Genomic DNA, 23162 nt, shown 5'->3' on the forward strand with positions numbered 1-23162 from the left:
TCGCTCGGCGCTTCCCTGCTCGCGCGGCCGAGGCGCGAACGGCGCAACGGTTCGGGGTCGCGGCGCGCTCTTCTCCCCGCGCTGCGTGGCAGGTGACGCGCGCCCCTCGCGCCCAAAGGGGAGTCATTGGGGAGGCGGGGGAGTGGGGTGCACGCGGACGCCCCCTAATGGAGCGGTAAGGCGCCTTAATTGAGGTTCGGTTCGCTGCCTCGGCCGTGGGAAAAAAGGCGCTAATGAAAAGCCGGGGCGGGGCGCCAAACCGCCCCCGGAATCGTGGGCGCCCCGCCGCGGTCACGCCCCGGCGCGCGCCTCTTCCGTTCCTCCCTCGTCCCCAAAGCGTGGAGAGTTTTCCCGCTGATAAATGAGTCCAATTAGCGACCCCGCCGGGAGAACCGGAGTTCTTTTTTTAATGCCGCAAAGCTTATGCTAGGGAAATCAATTTCTGCAAGCTCCCGCCTTCATACCGCTCCCCATCTTTTTTTCCCCCGTGCGCGTCCGCGCGCTGTGTACGTGCCGTCGTGCTGCCGTTTCGGAGGTCAAAATATGCGCGACATACGAGAGCGGCGACATTCTGGTTCTTCCGGGTTGTCCTGCTTTCCTACGGGTTGGTACAGGCCGCGTCACTGTAGCTCGGTAAAGAGTCACAACGCAATGATTTTGCACCCGTCTACGTGAAAGGTGCATTGGTGAATTTCTGATGACACCGGCGTTATGCAATCTGTCAAGACGAAGTTGCTGCAGGATAAGATAAAGGACAGTTCATTTATTTATTGATTGTAATACCTCCAGTGATACATTCGAAGCAAAAAAGAACAAATAGGGACGTGTGTGGTTACACCGAACCGAAATATTCTCGTATAGCTAACCTAAATGAACAGGCATCAGTTACAGAGACGAAAAAAAAAGTGGACAGGTTATTCTGCCTTCAGGCTTATTGAGAATAATGAGTTGCTAAATAACTTAGTGTCACAAACTGAAACGTCTAATTTATGTTTATGATCGGTGAAACTTGATATATAGAAAGTCCGGGAAGAAGTTCGGGCTTCAATTGTATGTTGCGGTAAGCTTTGTAGAACATGGTTTAACAACATAGTTTTCTGCTTAAAGAGAGATGGGAAAAATTAAGAGCTGCTGTCATAAATGCCACATCGAATGTTCTAGAATAATTGAAAGAAATGGAATGTGCGCTGCAAATCTGAATAAATTATAAGATACTAACGAACGTGTCGAGACCGGGACCTCATACAGAGCAAGCATACCTGAGCTTCGAACGGACGAGAGCTTTATGAGAGAGTTTTAAATAAGAAAGTACTGTACAGGAGGTCTTGCGAAGGTATCCGAATGTGGCGGTTGGCATTGCTTGCAAAATAACTGACTGATCATGATCTTGTTGTCTATTTTTTTTCTGCTACCATAGTCGTCGTAATAATAGTCACCATCATCACAAACACTTGCTCAATGTGCCCTGAGTCGCCGCCACAAGAAGCAATCAAATTCGCACCGACGGAATTTAGGAAAGGATAAAATATTTACGCAGCCTGAAATGAAAACTAAGCCGCCGAGGAGCCTAGTGATCCAACATGGTTGTGTCAAAGACAAAAACGAGTGCTTTTCCGGAAATGTTAGTGACGTGAAAATGCTATAACTTGTGCCACCTTTCACATGTAGCCCCTTCGTTGACTGTCAGAAACCAGATTGCGTTTACTGAAGCAATAATTATATATCCCGGCCAATTTATGCATGCGGGTTGGCAATGTTGGTCGCCACTAAAGCATATTAATAGCGAGTGCAAGTGGATGGCTTGTGGCGATTTACACACACAAGCTACTTCTTCTACGTCTACGTCTGCGTGGCACAGTTATTTTTTACCATCCTGCCGCCAAGAGAGACGAAAGCTATAGCTGCCTACTATGGGGTCCTCAGAAGACGCGTCCGGGCACAAGCGACTGATGGTATAGTGGTCGGCGTGATAATGATACCATCACCAACGCTCTGGGCCAATCTCGGGCGTCACTTAAAAAAATAAGTCTATCAGCCGTCAGTCAGATTGCTGACGAATGACTAGTTTGATTTTGGGATCTTGTTGCACAATACCTTACGTAATGTCTATGCTAAATTTTGTTTTTATTATAACCATGTATTTGTGCAGCTTCTTCGACGTACAGATAATGTTTTAGCTTTCAATTGGCAAATAGGGTAATGGCCGTCTATAAGGTATACTGTATTACAATTATTGTAGTTACGAGGCGTGCTGTTATATACCAGCTTATCTGAGCTGCGGTTGCGCGTCGTACTACAGCTCATAATTTCCTTTGTTTCGCGCTTCTCTTAAATTTGAACAGGTCTTAGCATCGCTTTCTGCGTCTGCTAGTTCACGCCTTTCCATCCCCCTTTCCCGCTCGTCCGGATTATGGTAGCGAATCCGGCATATCTTGTTTGGCCATATACGACATGATAATCTCGGTCTAATGCAGTGCACAATAAAATTAATTGTGTACAAAGCCTGTAAACAGATAGGATTGGCGCTGAGCAACAATGGAAGGTTATTGAAAATGAACTACTCGAAAATGAAGGTGCACATACGCCAAATGCCTTCCCACCTTCTCTCGTTATTTTTAGCTGTATGTTTGTTTAAAGTGTTTAAATTTAGTTTCTTGACGACCGGTCAAGAAACTAAATCCGCATATCTGTTCAACGGTTCCAGGAGGAGCTTGGCGTTTCCGGTGGCCGCAAGGTACGCGCCAGCAACTCTCTCTAATAAGATACGATCGCGAGCGAATAGAAGAACATGACTGCATTTTCCTCCCGATTTCTGCCCTCAACATTTACTCAAGCCCAAACTTCTTTTTGTATTAATTTTTTTTTCTTGCCTTGTGTATTCGGGCTTCATTCCACAAGTGGAGCGAATTATATATTTATGCCACGTCACCTCGAAGCGCGACACACCTTCATCACCGCCGCTCGCTCTGTGCGCCCGATCGCAACAGGGCACGCGAGTGAGTCTCGAAAAAAGCATGCACGCAATGTCCTTCACTGGTCGGTCGTCTGGGGGCACTGAAATAGTGTAGCTGTCACGCACTTGTTTTTGTATTTCGCGCGCTTTCTTTGAAGGCATATACAAGAAGCTCCATCAATGGTACTTAGTTGCAAACACTTCAGTCGGACATTTTTAAATGTAATCTACAACTTGGCACTTTCTATTGGCGCTTTCTTGGTAAAGCCAATATTTAAAATGTTAGTCACTTAGTTTATCCTAATTAATTGACTTTGCAAAACAAAAAAAATACCGCACACTAGGACACGCGATCCTCAACACCACTGAGTTGATATGAGCCTCCTAGCACACTCTGTCGTTTTTAAAACATTGCCTACATTTAGCTAGGACACCCTGTAGTGTGATATATGGCGCGAGTTTCCTAGGTATCGCATAGCGAGGGCTTTTGGCGGCAGTAACTTAAGCAGACCTTGCCGGTGCAGATTGAGGTAGATGCATAAATCATCTGATGACGTCAGGGCAGTGAACAGAAGTTACGATCGGGTTTGGAAGTAACGGGGGTGTGCTTTCCAGAGCGGCGCTCAAACGCCTCCCTCCGTGCGTACGCTTTGCCACTAAGCATTGCTGCCAATCACGCTGCAGACCCTTCAGGCCTCTAAAGCAATCACATGTCGGTTCAGCAGACCGTTATCACAGGCTGATTCGTCTCGTGGGACTAGAATGCGAGACGACCATTCCTCGAGGTGTCGCTTTCGATGCACGCCGGTTGGTTAAAACGCCAGAAGCGGAAGCAGCGAAACAAGTTCGCGATTGGGCACTTCCCATCGCATCTCGCAGTTTCGGAGCCTATAACTGGCGTCCAAACGTAACGCCCAGCGAAGGCCTCCTAGGAATAACAGAATTGAATCTCCAAGGCCATGTATTGTCTACAGAAAACGCCGGAGGCGATTTCAGAAGCCGCAAACACGTCATGACCGCCAAGTGGTAGGAAGACGCAGTAACTTCGACTTCTGGCTACAGTAGACGCTGCGCTGCATCTTACGCCACGCGAGATTGAGTGCATCATCGAAAGTGATCGATTGCGCAATCTTCCTCCGGTTGGTTCATGACACTAAACGAATCGGCTCTCTTATGGCTAGCACTGTTATAACATTATATCCGGTACACGAACGCGTCGCAGCACGTTCGTCGGATCCTCTGCGTGTCTTTGTTCATTGCAGAGGTCAGTCCATTACGAGACAGCGAGCGGTGCGCTTCCGCAAGCGCCGAGCGAACATTTGCGCTCGCGGAACGCACGTCGCGCGGGCCCCGCTGCGGCCACTGCTGCCGACCGGGGCTCTCCCCCGCGGCGCCCAGCGGGGCGCCAGGTGGGCTAATTGCGCGCGCCTAATTGCTACCGCCGCGCGGGGCGCGCGTGTCGGTGGCGCCTGTCAGCGGCACGCGGACGACCCTCTGCTTTGCATGTCGGGCCGCGTAAACAGAGAGAGCGCGCTTCGTGGCAGGTAGACTGCACCGGCGCTGCAGCGCGGGACGCGACGATGCGCGAGAGCTTATCAGCGCGTAACAAGGTCGCGCGCGCTGTGGTCGGGTGATGGATGCTGGGCGATATTAGCTCCGCGCGGCCGGGGAGACATATTGGGCGCCGGAGCCAATATCGGCTGGCTGCGCGCTTTTTGATTGATGTCGCCGGGAAGACTATCGTTTTATATAAGAGATGTTCGACCCCGGCCGGGGAGAGCGCGCCCATTGGGGCAAGCTGTCGCACTGTTTACTGCTGCGGCGGGCTTTCCCCTGTTCTCCGCGCAGCTGCGCCCGACGCGGCGTCGGCCATTTCTCGCGGCATCCGTCAAAGTCAGGCCCAGCTCCTCGGCTGATCGGCGCCGGCCACGCGTGATCCTCCCCGCCCGGCGAGGCTCGGACGACGTCTTTTCCTGCGCGCCGCTTCTTCTTTCTTCCGCAGCGAGCCACGGCTTCGACGAAGACGCCGAGACGTGCGTCGCCCGCAGTGGCTGCTGCAGCCGAGGCGGAGCCAGGGAGATCGATGCGACCACGTGACACTGCAGCTCGTTCGAGAAGGGGCGACGTCGTAGGCGCTGCTTTTCTCGGAAGAGCAGCTCGCCGATCCGCGAACGTGCGCAGCTCGAGAAATCGCGGGTCATTTGCATAGCTCGCGGATCGCCTGCCCCCGGTCCGTCGGACGTCAGACGACGCAAGCGGGCGGCGGCCATCTATTAGGCCCAACGAACACGCGCCTGCGTCTCCATATTACTCGCGAGCGTTACGGCGAGCCACGCGGTCGTGCGAATTTATCGTGCCCGTAAAATGTGCGTGAAACATTAACATTGCCCTGGTTTCCCACTTGTGGGAATAAATAGTGTGCGTGTGTGTGTCACAACCAAGACTAACATAGAAAGCGTACTTGTGTGCGTGTGTGTGTGTTTAACACATGTTCTAGTAAAATAACTAAGTAAGTTTGAGCTTCACTGCTGTGCTAGTTTGCTTAGAGAAGAAGTTGACTATTCTTCTGGAGCTTGACAAAATTTGCTACGAAATTGGCCATGAAACATTGCACAGCGGGACAAGAAAGGTTGTGACTGCGAAGTAAATATTGTCAGCCAATTGTCTTTAAGAATGTCATATTTGGGCTCTTCAAAAGCTTTGCCGTTCAGGAAATGGAAACGATGGCTAGTTCAACATGTTTTGAAATAGCAGTTTGAAGTGTTTTAATACAGACAAAAAATCCAAGGAATTCACCGAATCTCTGTACGCAGTCAGCATGTGAACGCTGTACAATATTTCTTAACTTCAAGACTAATGTATAGACAGATATCAATGTTATTTCACTAGTATAGCGAAGAGCGCATTTCGTAATTGAACTGCAGTGCCACAGAAAACACAAGGCACCAATGCTGACGTAGTATATTGTTGTAACTATCACAGAAATTACGACGTTTTGACGACACGGATCCGTTCAAGCAGAAGGGTGTATTTTTGCTACTAGACAATAAAGAAGACAAAGATATATATTCAACGACACAGAACAATATCTTAGCCATTTACTACGTATGGTTCATGGTATGTTCGACGGCTGCACTAAATGAAAGGTTTTGCCCTTGCTGCTGCTTAAAGATGGCAGGTAGCACACATCGGTTCTGTTTCTTTTTTTTTTTTTTCAGGAATGGTAGCACAGGCGTTACGTGGGACTTTGAGGAACCGCCTTGGTTTTCACCTCTACTGACGTCCTGACAGTTATTAATTGTCCCTTCATTACCATAAAACAATTTACTTCACGTGACATCGCGGCAGGCGTAAAGTTCTTTTCTATAGTTACCTACTGCGTAGTTGACCATCGAAAGAAACTGGCACCAGTCAGCAAATTTTACTCCCAAGGTAACGACTTTTTGAGATCTTTCCTCTTGATTGAACCTAGGCGAAAACGTAAAAACGACTTCAGTAAGAACTACTGGCGACAACTAAGAGAGAGCAGTGATTTGTGTTTACCCGTAAACTATTCCACTTTTTTTTATTTTATTGCTTTAATGTTCAACAAGGTGCTGGTGCCGGCTATAGGGTCCCAGAAGGCACTGGCACAGCTTCCAGATCACACATAGCGCGTACCGTCTAGAAGACACGTCTGGCACACTATTCTTGAACCGTTTTCTAGGCCGCCAGCCGCGTGCCAAGGGTTGAAACACGTATGCAGTGCACAGGCACCGTCTATATATCTATATTTTTTTTTCATTCTTTACTATTCTTTTCTTTTATGATTTGGTGTTCACATTCCACAATCTCGCTTTCTACAGCAGCCGCCAATATACCGAACCCGGAATCAAGAGAGCCTGCTCAGTACGTCCCCCACCACGACCCACAACTTGAGGGTCGGTTTCGGCAGTCAGGCGGGGAAGGTCTCTCCACCCTATACGCGCCAAGTTTTGTCAGGGTAGCGCCGGGCGCGAGCATAACCTCGCGGAGCGACACGTCGAAGACCATGTCGTAAACGCCGCGGCGAGAGGAGGCGGGAGAGTAAAGACGCGAAATATCAATTCGAAAGAGTAATAAAAGAACAGCAAGATCGGGGAGGGAGTTATACTGCGCTGGCAGTAGCACGCCACCAGCGCCACGTCACGAACGAGGCGCGCGCGTATTACGAGGCACGAGAAGGCGTCGTCGTCGTCGTCGTAGCTACTGCGATCAGCGCGCTGAGGGAGAGAGAGAGCGCGCACTACGTTGCGTGGGCGTGCGGCGGACACCCGGTCCGCACCACGTGCGGCGGCAGCTGCAGCGCAGGTGCGTGAACCGCGCTGATTTACGGCGCCGGCGCGGGTCGGGCCGGTGACAGCGGGGACGGCGTCTGCCGCGCGTCTCTGCGACGCGAGCGTGCCACATGAAACACCTTCGAGCATCCCGTTCGCCCCCCTCATCGCGAGGCCTCTGTGTGTGTGTGTGTCTCTCTCGCGCGGGTCGTGCATAATTTAAACGTCGTCATTTCTATTTACGCGCACGGCGCCCACCGTTCACAATCAGTGCAGGGCGAGTATATATCGCTTTTCACGCGGCCGGCCGACGCGAGACGCCCCTCAAGGTCACGCGATCTCGCAGTGGGCGACCAGTACTCCCCCCTCGCCCTCGACCGCTCAAAAATTCAGGTTGCGGCTGTCACAGACGTTGCAGTAAGCGAAACATCCATTGTTGCCCCTCGTCACACGGTCGCTAAAGACAGCGCCGAGGGGCGTTGGCGGCGAGGAGATCGATGAAAAATCCGCCCAACGTTGCAGTTCTGTCGGATCAGCGTGAAAAGTACACGTTGCACACTCACAAAACGGCACTGTGCGGAGTAAAGCAATTCTTCGTTTTAAGATGTGGCTGCCTGAGTATATTTCTCAAAGCTGGAAGAAAGAAAGAACTCCGATACCGGGCTACCATGCGAGTGGTCAGCGATGCCCGCTCGTTTCAAGCAAGAGTTTGTGGGGGCCACAATGGGACGCGCACTCTGTCACAATTGCAGCGGCGTAACGAACTGTGCCCACTATGAGAAAAGTAAGAAGACTGACTTTGAGATGGTGAATCTAGTCAAGATACGAAGGAGTCTCTACAGAAGAGTAATGTTCTGAGAAGCGACCACAACCGCACAATGGGCCCGCACACGCGAAGTGTCAACATGGCAATTATTCCTATGAGAATGCTACATCACGCGTGTTTTAACGTTTTCATTTCGATCGGTCGGCGTGCATATCGCTTGTCCTCCTCATATACTGATTTTACATTCTCAACGGCAATAACCTTTTCGAGACAACTGGCTCTGTGGATCGAGCAATGTACATTCGTCTCAACACCGCCGAGCCAATGAAACATTTAACAGACGGGCACAGATGCATCCGTTTCCATCGTAACCACATCCAGGCCGCTGGACTCCTGGACTGAGGGAACCACCCACTGCAGAGCGGAGGAGTCACCTATGCTCGTGGGCTATTTTGCATAAACACGCTCGTCATTAAACCTGTTGACCTATGCCCCGCCACACGTACTTATCACAAAACCACGTCCCCAGAGGAACGGTAGCTCTCAGGCTACCGTTCGCAATGACCACAGAGGTAATACCTCTGTCATCATTGGCTTCTAAAGAGTACAGTAAAGGGGGACAGAATGACTAAATATGTTAAGAATATTCACTAAATTGACATTTTTGACTACTCGTGTACGTTGGTTTTCTTACCTATGATTGTTGTTCTCAATGTGTTCTATTTATTTATTTATTTATTTATTTATTTATTTATTTATTTATTATTATTTATTTATTTATTTATTTATTTATTTATTTATTTATTTATTTATTTATTTATTTATTTATTTATTTATTTATTTATTTATTTTCTCAGTCACAGTGTGAGAGCGCAATGATGTCGCGCTTCTTTCAGTGTCACTATTTATATGTTGGCATCCTCTTGTGTCTCGCTTGTTCTCTACCTATACTCCTCTCAACTTTCCCTTTTTTCATGCCTAAAAAATAAATTCTGGCGTTTTACGTGCCAAAATCACGACATGATTAGGAAGCAAGCCGTAGTGGCGGACTCCGAATCAATTGTGATCACCTATGGTTCTTTAACGTGCTCGTAACATGTAAGTACACGAGTGTTTTTTTTTTTTTTTCATCGAAATGCGGCCTCTGCGACCGGTATTGAACCCGCGACCTCGAGCTCAGCAGCGCAACACCATAGTCACTAAGCTACCGCGGCGGTAAGCCGTTCTTGTCTCTACTTTTGCTTTGCCTCTTGGGCAGCCTTTGTTGGCATTTCAAATAGGCGCAATTTGCAATTTACCAGTCCTTTTCCTGCTGGGTATCATGACTTAACCAATCTCGTGCTTAACAAAGACTTGTCCTTTCCCTGTACTCCAATCATTCGCCTTGCTACTGGTTGCCCTAATCTTTTTCTCCCTCCGCCAAACAAAACCTGCAGCAAATGATGATTTCACTCGGCCTAACCGTGCCGGCGTTAGCGAAGAGGAAGTGAACATTTGGGTGATTATATTTAAAATATTTTCCTACTTTAGACGAAGTTGCCAAGAAATGTGAACCTTGATTTTTTTATACCGCTGATTCCTAATAGTGAATAAGTGTCGTGATCACTGATCTGTTTGCTGAGTACAATTCGCAACGTTGAGCAGGCGGCTTTGGTCATGGCGGCTCAATCATGTTTTGACGACGTTCATTGACGGAGTCGTTGGGGTTCATTTTATTCTTTATTGACCCGTTAAATAAACAAGCAGGTATGTTTTACTTTATCTTGTAAATCGTTAAACAGAGTGGATGAAGAAATTGTTGATTTTATTACACATCATTCGACCTTATGTTCACAATGACCGGTGATATTGCTGCACGCTCTAATTTTCTTCATGTGAAAGAAAACTCTAGCAAGTATGCAAGTAGGAAGCAAGAAGAACACATTCAAAACAAAAAGGAATGGAATGATCTTCAGTATTCTGCACGCAAGCTTCTATGCAGAAAATAATTCGAAAACAAGACTGTGGGCCTTGTGGTAGCGGTTGCAAAACTTTGTTCATGTTATTTTCCGATATTGCATTGTAATTATGCTTTAATATGGTGCATATTGTAAGTATATTTAAAAGGGTACAGGCCTGCGTCCTGCAGTGGACATAAATATAGGCTTATGGTGATGATGATGATGATGGTGCATATGGTAAAGAAATCACGTTTGCTTTCTACTGCCGAACATTACCCTGTAAATAGTGTTGCAGATTACCAGATGTACCGAACTGCCTCAGATGACACTGCCATTTTTTTAAACAAATGAACAGGGAAGGGCGCTAGCTTATCGACAGCATCGAGCTCTGCTCAGTTGCAGGATTTTCAGTATTGAGTTAGAAAAACCGGTGGGGTCGCAAGTGAATGTCGCGGCAAATATTCAGCGCTTTTTATCTTCATTATGCGTCATAATCGCCACAACTGGTCTCGTGTAACCCAGGTCGCAAGTCATATCCTCTGCAACACTGAACTCGTAGCCATTTGATAGCAGATCTCTTAACAGCGAAAGAAAAGAGACACACAGGCGCAGATATTACCTATCTAGACAGCCTGCAGACTAACCACACCAGAACTGACCAACCAACCATACTGCTGTCTTTACATTCAGGCTACGAAAACCAGGGGCCGTAATTCTTAGTCGATCATTCGTGGGAACGGCGTGCAGAACCCGCGAATAACCGCACAGGAAGAGCGGTCGATGAGCAAACATGGCGTTTTAATGGGACAACAGTGACGATGATGATGACAGCAAGTCAGCGAGGAAGAAGTTTCTACACGGCGATCAGATTACGCACATCATAAACAGATGTAGACATTTCCGGATGCTGCTACTCTTCAAAATTTCACGTCGCCATTGCTGACGAAAGCACTGGCTGTAAAATGTGGAGAAGGAGCGCAGCCTTGCTGGAAGGCAGGCAACAGAAAGGAGGCGAAGAAATGGACGATACAGAAAAAGCCGGCGGTAATGTAAAGGAAAAAATTGCGCCACTGCTATTGAGTAAAATAAGTTGCGCGGAAATTTGCAAGGTAAAGGAGATTTTGGCCAAGGAAAATATTTTATTCACCTTGCACAGTGGAAGCTATTTTGGCCTTCTGGAAAAGCAAACTTCGTAGTTTATTTTGAGCCCTTGATGACTGCCGATGTGCGCCCCGCTGACGGCATAGGCCGTGAGACAACTTCCTCACAGCAAAGGACAAGACCCAAGATTTTGAATATGCTAATGTGTTAAGGATGAGCGTTTATCGCACCACTACTCTGGCCATCAACATGCTCCTTGTCTCTTTCGTTCCCCTTTCTCTCTTCCTCAGCGCTGAGTGTCAGGTTAAAGCGAACAAGCTCAGCTTAACCTCTCTGTCTTTCTATAAAAAATTATATCTTTCTCTCAGTTTAAGAACGTTCTGTCCTAGTACGGGGATTGAAATGAGGACCAACACCATTCCAGGCAATTCGCTTTATCACATGAGCTCACCAAGAAGGTAGCAGATGGCAGCGGAGCCAGAATCAGCCAACAGCTCGAAGTGCTGGAGGCTTAAAACATTGAAATATCTTCAAGCTCTCATCCAAAGTTAGACAAATCCTCCACAGCTGAGGTGGGCTTTCAACGACGAGGCCACTGCTGATGTCTGAGCGGTACAGAGAGATAGAAAACGCTGATTTCAAATAGTACATTTTTTATGTTATTCGTGAGCGTATAGATGGCGAAGGGTGCTCCGAGGCAGGGTAGATGTGGGGCACCGATCGATCTCAGAGTGTGGGACGGGCATATGGAGATGGATTAGTCACGCTATTCCGACTAAAAGACCTGAAAAGTGATAGAAACTAGATAATGAGGGATTACTTCGCGCGATAGCAGTTCTGGAAGCCGTAGAGGGCATTCGGATAACTCCCGCAGAAGTGATAAATGGACAGCCGACACGCTGCTGTTAGGTCATATTTTTTTAAAAGAATGCTGCGCTTTTGTCTTTAAAGACTGCTTTTCGCAGATACCACAGTTTCAGCAACATCATCTGGACAATTTTCTTACGTTATGGTTTGTCTTTCTACGTCAAAAAGCAGCTACACGTGATCGTGAAGCCCTGCCTCCCGCATAAAGTTAAAAAAGTGCGCGTCAGTGTTTCCACTGAATTCAGTTTAAGTCCGTGCAGTCCAGTCTAGTTGATGAAAACAACATTGTTTTTGCGATCAGTCGCAACGCCTGCAATCAGCCAATAAGAAAACTTCATTTCTTTAAGTTCTTCACTATTGAAATTATTTGATTCGTGGAACATTTTCGAAGCTATAGCCTCAGTATTACTACTACATAGAACTGCCAGGAGTGCCGATTGGCAACACTGTCATTACTGCGATGCCCTAAAATAATTTATTTCTTATTAGTTCGGTCGCGCCGTGCTTTCATGGTGCAGCTGGTTTATGCCGTCAACGCTTCGCGCCACTTTCCCCGGAGAAGCCATCTGCATACGGAGATTGATTTGCGCATTAATATACATCTGCGCGAATAGTGTGCCACCGCGAGTGGATCAGTCACTTTAACATCAATGCGCTGACTTTAATCAGAAGTCTTCACTTACAGACTCAATATGTTGTGCTGTAGCCCCGTATTCATCCAGCGCTGTGGCTAAATTTCTGTGGCGTTATGCTGCTGAGCCAGTTAGCTCGATCTCCGGCTGCAACCGCCGCATTTTTATTTCCTCTGCAGAGGAATGCAATCATGCTCATGCACTTAGATTTAGGTGCGCGATAAAGAATTCGAGTTAATCACTCCAATTGGCCGTTACTCAAAGCCGAGGTGTTTCTTTGTTGCCATTAAACCTTTTCAGTGGATCCCATGTATCCGTTTGAGCTACAGTTAAAGTCTCGCCGACATACAAACAAGCCCACATGCAACGCTGGCAGTCGCACCCTGACCTCTTCCATTTGCTGGCACGTCGCTATGGGAGACTGCCCAGCAAAGCTCCAGTCGGGAAGAACAAGCTCCCGGAGGTTGTCTGAAAGCGCCACCGCCGACAGAGCTGGCGGCCATTTGCCGGTGAAGCGCTAAGGACGAGGCCCAAGCTTCGCCCGAGGATGCCGCCTGCGGGCGGTTGGAGCGAGCAACCCGGACGGCGCTAATCTCGGATAATCTGCTCAGCTTCGCGAAAGCCGACGGCCGCTGGCAATGACAGGTGACGCTAGGATTAGCCGGTATCGCAGCGCCATCGCACGGCCTCTTGTCAAGAACACGGGCAACTGAGGCCACTTCTAAGTGTCGGCCTGCGCTTGTGAAACGTACTACGCAAGAGCCAACAAACGTGAGAAAAGAATAGCGAGTAAGATGAACGCGCAGCACTGCAGGCGCAACCGGCGACTGTTTACGTTCGAAATGCCCAGCGCCGTGACGCTGGAGATACTGACGGAAGCTGGCATCTATATAGGCGGTGCGTTCCAACTACGAGCTAAAGAAAATGCTCGGCCCAGATTTTGTGAAGGGTCTTTTCCACGCTTCATTTATTCCTCTTGCGCTTCGTCATTTGTTCCAACGCCACGGATGCTTGTTGAGAAAGAACTTGACTGAACAGAAGAAAAAAGTGGGACCATTGCAGAACACTGCCGCGGCTCGCTTGCATGCATGCATAAGGTACCTACTGGAGCGGGTCAACATGATGGGCTAGTTATAAATATTAGCTGCACAGAGTGGAACTTGGATGGAGCTGGGCACGTATTCACGAAACTTCACTTAGGTAACAGCGTTTTCTCACTGACCTGCATTTCAGCGCCCGTTCAACGCCTAATAGCGATCGCCGGAGCTATAAGGGTAGTTTTTGACGGTACTTTTGTAGCATAACATAAGAGAATGGGGGCGCTGAAAAATTTATACGCTGTGCTGCTTGGGCTTCACAAAGCAGGTGCTTCAAGGTAGCCAGTTCCTCAATAATCTCTATTCTTGCTTCCAGTTGGGTCTTTGACCTAGCACTTATTTCTCGAATGTGCGAGCACTATTCCCGTTCCCGACCTCTATGCTAGTTTCATATAGTTCCTCTGCGCTTTTTTTTTCTTTTTGCAGTGACCTATAGTGTAAGAATACCGTCATCAATTATACGGTTTAAATAACTCCCACTCCAACGTGACAATGCATTCTCTCTCAAAGTTACCTCAAAATTCATATTCCAAAACATTGACACGTGATCTCTTGGCAGCCTCAAGGGCGTAAGAACATGCACATGTATTGTATAACGAAGAAAAATGGACATTGAGATTGCTATACCTTGAATGTGTATGTGCTTGCGCCCTTCAGGTTGTCATTGAAATGTACCAAATCGCTCAGAAAAAAGTTCTGCTGGATCTCACGGCACATTACCTTTTTAATCCTCCTGTTCTTCCTCGTTTAACATGGCTGCGCTCTCGAAATTTACCGCGCGGACTATGCCTATACGTTTGTCTTTGCTACACCCGCAACGTGACGTGCTTTCATTCTTGTTACCACACACGCGCCCACAGCATAAGCCGACCACTGAGCCTTGAGTGGAACAGCGGAAGGAAATAACAGCCCGGGCTAAACATTCGGCTTCGTTGCTTGTCTTAAGACCCGAACATGACTTCGCTGCTTCCTGTTCCGGAGATCCGCGGTGGCTTCGGCGTGTCTCGGCGTGCAGGGAGGCGAGCGGGGAGATGTTGACTCGAGATGGGCAAGGAGTGGAAGAGATGCTCCCCCCCCCCCCCTCTCTCTCTGACCCGTCTGCCAAGAGCCCAAGAGCCATTGGCCCGACGAGCGAGCCGGGTGTGCCGCATCGTCGTCGCATCAGAAGACGAACCCCGAGGCGGTCGTGGCCCGGGGTCCGCCCGGGCGCTCCGCCTCCGAGGACCGCCTCCTCGCGGAGCGCTCAAGATGGCGGCGGCGCCGCTCGTCTCATCGACCGGCGGCGCGCACCGCCAAACACAAAAGGTTGGCCCGGAAATGGAGCACATAAAAGCATCCGGCGCCATCGGAAGCGCGGCGGGGAGGTGCGGCGGCACCGCAGCGGCCAACCAGCCTGGCCTGTCGCGATGGCGGCGATAAGGAACGCGCTGACGCTGCAGCACACCCGGGGCTGCGCGCCCGAGGCTCGTTGGCTGAGCCGCGCGACTCTATTTCTTTCTTCATTGCTTCTTTTCTTTTTTTCCCCGATCTCAGCGTATTTTTTTCAGAGCCCAGCTCCACCGACGCCGGGAGAAGACCCAATTGGCGGACGTCCCATCGGGGCGGAAAAAGCTTGTACTTCTTTTCACCCTTCACGGCTAAGTGCCTCCGGCGTTCTCCTCTTCTCCATTCACCTCTCTCCTCCGTAGTTGGCCACTTCGGAAACGCCGCCGTAGCTGCGAGGTGCGCTAAGATATCTGCTACGGTGAAGTAGGAGAGAGAAGAAAAAACAAAAACTGAGAAGGAGTTCGCGGGGAATAATAAGTTGATATCTCCGGGGATGGCCGTGGATTGCCTCCGTAGGGACAAGTATACAGCTTTCTGTTTATATCCAAAGGAGCCCTCTGCCCTGAAAAACGCATGCATCCGTTTGTTCTCATTGTTTTTCTTACATAAACGGGAACGAATCCGAAAGGAAGCGATCGTTATAGTTGAGGAAAGCGCGGGATCAATTTCCTGTTCCAGAGATTTGAACCCATTCTCCCACTGCAACTTGGCGCTAAAGTGGTCCGACCTATACAGAAAGTAATTTCCCGCGTTAGTGCTTGAAGTTTCAGTGCAGCTAGCGACGTATCCAAGCTTTGACGCACTTAGAATAGATGCCTGCGCCATCTAAAAAAAAAAGACGTTCGATGGCGCATCTTTCGTTCATGTGAAAATCGTCGCCTTTTCAATCCTAACGGGACCATTGCACATCGTTTTTCGTCGTGCATAGTTGCACACAGAACTAGAGTGACTAGTCATGGTCTGTCATATATAAATGAGCCATTCCGTCTGTACTAGAGCCTCCTAATCTTGAGTGATTCTATCGGACCTCAAAGCATCGCGCGGTTAACAGGGGTCCTGCGCTAAGGACTATTCTCACTGAGGACTTCCAGCCGACGTAATTCCGATAAAAGTTTTTTTCTCTTATACTCAGCTCATGTAGCTACACATGCTATGTGTAGCTACATGAGCCGTCTCGTCTTCAAATCTGCCAATATATGTGCGTGTTCTCGGACTCTTTTGTGTACCTTCGCTTATTTACGAAGGTGCACGCGTCTCTTACTGTTATTTTATACTTTCTTCCGTGTATTCCTTTACCAGTCCGCACAACTTGGCAAATGTTCGTGTTTTCTTTTACTGTTTTCAGTGTTTTTCAATACTTTTCTTGATTTATTGTCTTGTTTTCGTTGAGACGAGAAGTGACCGCGTCACTAAAGGAGCCAACCTCTCCGTTATTTAAATTCACATTATTAAATGTATAACCCTGCCAGACCATAGCGCTACACTGTATTCCATATTTTTATGCTTAAAGTAGACGCCCGCTAGCTAAATATTGCTCACACAAATACGTTTATGCCTGCATGTTGTTGCTCAAGGTCAGCAACAAGAGGGTTCGCCTTTCCCTCCGTTGGGAAATCGGGACATGGCTGATTGCGTAGGTTTTAGTTGTAGCCGTTAGCTCATGAACTACAAGGTCGCACGAAAAAGCTGCCGGCGCGCGTTCTTCCGTGGCTGGGGCGTAACCTTGTGCACTCGCATCAGCAAAAGAACGTGCTACTCACGGTAAACGCCCTAGCACGGGAGGAACCCTCCCCACGTGACCAGCTACAGACAGTGCGCACTCACCTCGTGTGCCGACGTGTCCGTCCTGCAACCGGCCGCTTTTGCGCGATCACCACCGCCACCGCCGGGCCCCGCGGTGCCGCCTGCGGCAGAAGGGCTTCCTCGTGAACACAAGTGGAGTGGTTCAGGCGAGCCGCTATAATACACATCTTGACTGCGTACACGCATCGCACGATGAACAATATAGGACAGAAGAGGGAGAGACGGGGGCACACGCAGCGCTGACTTTCAACCGATCGTTTATTGACCTAAACCTTGATACATGTATATAGATTCAGTCGCGCATGCTAACCGCATTGGCATTTAACCCCCCTACTTCCGATCTTCCAATTCTATGTATCCGTCTCCTCCTTTCTGAAGAGTATTGGAAGCCTTTGTGCCCGTTCCGGTGGCAGTTGCCAGCCTGATCCTCGCTTTCCCTTTCCTATCAAGTGTTTACGTGTTTTCAATGTTTTCGCTAATGATCAGCTTGCAAACGACATAAACTGTTTATTCAGCAAGGCCTGTTGGCTGCATGATGCACAGCGATGCACTGCAGTGGCTGCCCTCTCTCCACGGCATAGCGGGCGACGTCCCGCTGTCCCGCTTCAATTACGTAGCTGGTTCAGCACACAGCAACTTCTCACTCCTAATCCCGATCTCCCTTTTTAAGAGTGATGGTTCACGTGGCTCTCACGGCGTGCTATCTTGACCGACCCAGAGCAGCATTTATTTCTGTATGTTGCGAGTTTTTGTGCGCTTTCTGCCTCTCGTATAAGACGTAAACGTCCCGTACGTATCATTTAATTTATCACATTCACCTAGTTCACCATGCGTGCTAGACCAGCCGCCAGGCAAGCCTCTCCAGTTTTCATAAAATAGCATTTCTCTATATCTATCTCTGGTAAGTTGCACTGATACCAGTGTATTGACAAACGCACGCCTATACTACACTACCCTCCTCACTTTCACCTATTGCAGGGCAGCACTGCACTTTACACGACTATAGAGTAGTCGAGGAACACCAATGACTGTCGGTGACGATACAGTTGCGACCAGTAGTTGTTTGAGGAAGGCGCCTCAACTCCAGCGCCATCGAATAGAGACTGAGAGCGCCTAATATCGATATTTATTCTCAGGCAATGGATAACGAACGCTAAGCGCAGTGACTACTTAACCGTTTGGAGGCGCTGTCGGCCATGCTTCGGAAAAAGAAAAAAGTGTTAGCGGCAGTAAAATACCAAATGCACTCACTTTTACTCACAATAAACGCTTGTAATTCGAGAAAACGACAAGAAAAAATAACGGAAAAAAAGAAAGAAAACAGGCAGTGATGTCACCTTGACATGCTTGAACCAGCTATATACTTATCACTTACACATAAATAACAACAACGCGTGATCGGTATCAATGGTAATATCGTAAGAGCTAGAACAGATACCATTACACTTTTAAATTCAGAAGCTCATCCTGCAAACTGAGTAGGCATTTCTAGCTTAAGAGAATAAAAAGAGAATGGGAGCACAGCGTGACTTGCATGACCTTACATTGACGAAACATGGACCGCATAGAATTCAGACATGTAAGTTTCGTGCTTTGTTTCCTGCGATTTTTTCACCAGTTAAATACAGAAGGAGTTTCTAAGATCAGGTTTCATATTCACAAAAAATCTTATTACGTTAAAAGTGTTCGTAGGAGCAAATGGTAGCCACGCATGCTTTTAGACATATTATTACCGAAAGCAGCCGGCCACTGCCAAGTTGCATATACGAATATAAAACTGAATTTGGCCCTAGTTTACCAGTCTGGTACATTTGAGCGTTTCGCTTTGTGTCCCTTTAGATCAAGTATAAGCTGCTACGCATCGACGATTGCGTAAACATGACATGTTTTCTTTTCACTTTTGCATTCAAAGATGTATTTAAATGTCACTGTTTGCATTTATTCCTCCGCTTTCACGTTAAAGAACTTCGGAGATCTTTCCTCCCCTTTTCTCTTCCCCCGTTGAAGGGTAGCCAACCGGGCCCAGTCCTGGTTAACTTCCCTGTCTCTCTCTCGAAAACGTTGAACCCTTCGTTGCTTTCTTTCATCACATTTTAACGTCTTCCATTTTTTTCGCCATCACTGTCGACATAAGACTCTCACTTCTTGCATGATGCACTACACCAAGTGCTCACTGTGCCTTGTGGTCAGTAAAAATGTTGAGAATGAAGTAGTCTCTCCATGCGCATTTGCCCGCTCCACGCTGCGGCCTCTTCTTGGGTGGCTGTCGTCTTTCACTTTTTCCCATCGCGCTTGCGAATGTTCCAACTCCTTCTTTTCACCCACTCAAGCTGTCTCCTCCCCTCTCCATTTTTTTGTGCTATTATTTAGCAGCACTACGCTTGTCAGCAACACTAATTCTTGACTCTTTGAAGGGGCTCGAGAAAGCAGGGGTGAAACAGACGCAGCCAGGTAGCGGTCGCATATCGTGAAGCAAGAGCAATCAACACAGTTCTCTCCGATGTAGAACCTAAGGCATATTTCGATCATTCAAGCCCATCCGTTCTGGCCATGTACGCAAGTCCTTCAAATTCGTTCTCTCGACTGCTCCGTGATCAAGCGAGTCGCCAGTTCGGGTCACCAGTTTCCACACTACGGATGCGTACTGATGAAAACGCCTCGTTATACGTGCTAAGAAGCTCGAGGAATGAACCAAACAAAGCTCTCCTGTGTATCCATTTCGCTTGCACCTTTGCATGTTTGTGCGGCTACATTCGCCGCGCCTTTATGTGCCTTCTCTATATCTGTATAATGGCCTGTTGATTGCTAGACTGTGCTTCAAGTGCAAAAGGCGCTTTATTCTTCCGGGTTTCTCCACTGAGCACTCGATCACAGGAATAAACTCTCAAGGTGCTTCAAGCTGGTCTCGGTGTTGCCTTCGAATGGGGGCTTCAGCACTCGCAGGAGCACTTTTTTGGAGCAGCACTTACTGCTCTCGATCGACTACCTAAAGAACACCATTACAATATACGAGCGTGATACGCATAGTATCGGCTATAGTCGCGATGTGCATTTGATTATTTTGTGTCTATGCGGCTGTACCTCCTGTCTGTCTATCGACCTATGTAATTCCTTAACTATTAAAAGCCCCTTCGTACATGAAGCATATTACTAGTCAGGCCTCTATCTATTTCAAGGCAAGATTAAAATAGCATGACTTGTTAATCGATCAGAACTATACGTGTGGAATTCCTTGTTCTAACAAGCGATATACATATTCTCTTTCATCGAAAAGATTCTTTCCAAAAAATCGAGCTTGACGACATGGCGCTGTCTGCCTCATCTAGCGTTCCGTAACAGAAAAAAAAATAAAGTAGAGAGATAGAGATAAAATAAACAAGCACTATAAAAAAGAGCGCCTCCGGATCAGACGCAGAACCATATGCTCCAACAGCATGTCATGTAGCCTAGATGTTGCAATAACTCTGACTTCACATTTTCTAGAAGAATCTGAGCAACACTATCCATGGATAAGGTCAGGAACCATGGCACCTTCATAAGAAAGAAGCGAGCACAATTTACTAGTGGGGACATTACATTTCAGTCTAGCATTGCAAGTCCCAATTTACGAATTGCGGTGAGTGCTGGTTGGTATAGGTCCGCCTATGGTTTTTCACGCCTGTTTTTCATCACGAAAGCAGCTGCTTGTGGGCAAATGTATTCCTATATCAAGGAAAACAAGCATGGAAGATATTACAGCTTCGTATTGAGGCGTCTCACATAGGACCGAGGTGTCGGACTCGGGGGCGTCTCGCAATTGTTCTTCAATCAGCGCCGTGTTTGTCGTCTAGCTTTTTTGTTCATCTTTGTCCCTTGCGCTCCCCCCAAGCATAATATCCCATATTTCATGTGCAAATATACGTCTTTCAGAGTCCGCTGTATCTACTTTCGAGTGCTCTTACCGATTGTTTTCATATATATCTATATAGATATATATACATTTTTTTTCTTTCTGCTTGCGTCAGCGTCAACAAAACCGGCGCTCAACGCAACAATATGTTCGCCTATAATAGCAATATAAAATTCTTTTTGAAAAGCAGACAGTAATCAGTACACGTATGAACAATATAATTCCCACTTTTTACATGATGAAAAGGAAGCATGAAGACCGCAAGGTATTTTCGACTGCGCGTGGTATATAAAATGAACCCCTGATCGAGGTAAGCTTGAGAAAAACAGTTCATTGCGACGGCACAGCTGATGATTAATTGCAAGCATTATTGAAAAACTGGCGGTCTCACTTCAAATTTTGCAAGTTAAAATTGCATAATGTCAAACAATCGGATGTTTTTTAATGCCTTAGTTTTTAAAGCGATAGCATTATACTTAACACTCGTCGACCTTTCCTGTTTCAAAGCAAAGTAAAGTGGGCCGATCCGGTAAGCAGTGTAATAAAAGGCGTGAGTGGGGTTGGTGCTAATAATGGCTGTCAGATTGCAGTCGTTCGGGTTTGTCATGAAAATTTGTGAGTTTTCACATTACAGAAAACCGCAATCCAAGATATTTTTACGACGCAACCAAGAATGGCGCCAAAGTCAGAAGACGACGATTTGACGGGTCGAGGTGAAATCGATCTCGACAGCCGTCTTGTTTGTACATCGTTGCCCGTCTTGTAAATATTGTAAATATCATCTTTATATGTGTCCTCCACAACGTAACAATATTATTGTGTTACAGCTTCACTTTCTCCCATCTGCAACATTGTATGGCCCCTAGGAACGCATGTAATAACCCAACCGCTTTAATCAAGGGACCAATTTTTGTTTTGCTAAGAGAATGAATTGTTGCAAAGCGTCATTGCGACTACATGAGTCTCAAAACCACGGCGCCACAAGACCATGGAAGTGGAGGGGCATGCGATCACCCACTATACTGATATTTGCTGCCAAACTGCGTACCGTATACACCCCATTTGCACGGGGTACTTTCGATCGTGATCAAGCCTGATCGGCACTGGACTTCTCTATCATGGTATCAGATTGCGCAAAGGAGCCAGTCAGAATCGAGAAATTTGACCCTTGTCGAGCTCGATCGCGATCGAAAGTGCCCTGTGTGGCACTGGAATTAGCGCCCCACCAGGCATCCAGGAACACGCATTCCACTATTTAGCAATAAGCCGTCCCCAACCCTCGACAAGCACTCTCCTACTACTACAAAAGCACTCCAGTCGCTCCTACTCGGGGTGACTACCTCTCATTGCTTCCACAAACAATGATCAATTCAAAGACAACTTCACCTCGAGAGAGAGAGAGAGAGAGAGATGATAAAACAGATAATAGAAAGTAAAAAGGGTAAGGCGAAACGTATCACGTTTTTCATACCGTATACACGAGGTGCGGGACGAAAGATAACATAGCAAAGAGAAATGAAAGAAAACGATGGAAATCAGGAAGGACGTCAATCGCGCGCGCTAATCATAGGCGGCGTGCAGCATTATTCACAGGCAATTTCGTCGTCTCGTTAACCGCGGCAAACAAAGTGGAGAAATAGCAGCCTTTAGCGCAGACGTCTGTTGGCGTTGTGAGCTCTTTCCTTTTTGTTAAATTTCTTTCAACCGCGCATGTTTATATGCATGATGTGCAAAATGTTAGGATGGACGCTTATTAAAATTAAGAAAAGAAAGAACGTCGCAGAAGGCCAACGTTCGTCCTGTAGGTTTGCTGTAAAGACGCTGTCCGCAACAGCGCATTGCTTATAGGTGCTGCGCCATTAAGTAGGAAGTACTTATCACGTGACTTCGGGATATACTTAATGACTGAAGTGTAACGGTACATCTTCAAAAAGAAACAGAAAAGGATTACGCATATATTGTTACGTGCTTCTTTATACAGACCGTAATACGCTATAGAGCTTTCGAGTGTTTTCTTTTTTTTTTCCTCGGATACTTTTCCTACTGATAATTTTTGCCATTCAATAATGTAGTCCTTTCATCTCTGCCTTTGCTCTTATTCCCATTTGTAATGACTCTCTATTCACACTACAGAGCGCGCACATGCCCGGTGTGATTATAAGGCGGTGTTATTATAAGCTTATAATAACCTAAACACACCACCGAGATAAATCTTAAAGCCCAGGAAGTAGTGTATAAATGGTAAGCCGAAGAAGAAGAAATTAATCAGACGACAGTGACCCGATAAAGAGAGGGGACGCAGCCGATAACACAAACTCGTAGCCGTGCTTTTAGCTTAATCGCGACCCGCCGCCACGCGTGGCCACGTCGCACGCCCGCAATAGCGCGCTGTCCGACGGGGCATCGCTGGTGAGCCAGGGTCGAAGCCGGAGTCGCAGGCGAATCTCGAGCCAGGCGTCGCTCTGATTTACGGGTGGCGACCCTGCGCGCTCG

The sequence above is a fragment of the Dermacentor silvarum genome, chromosome 3 (assembly GCF_013339745.2).
Source record: "Dermacentor silvarum isolate Dsil-2018 chromosome 3, BIME_Dsil_1.4, whole genome shotgun sequence".
Classification (NCBI taxonomy): Eukaryota; Metazoa; Arthropoda; class Arachnida; order Ixodida; family Ixodidae; genus Dermacentor; species Dermacentor silvarum.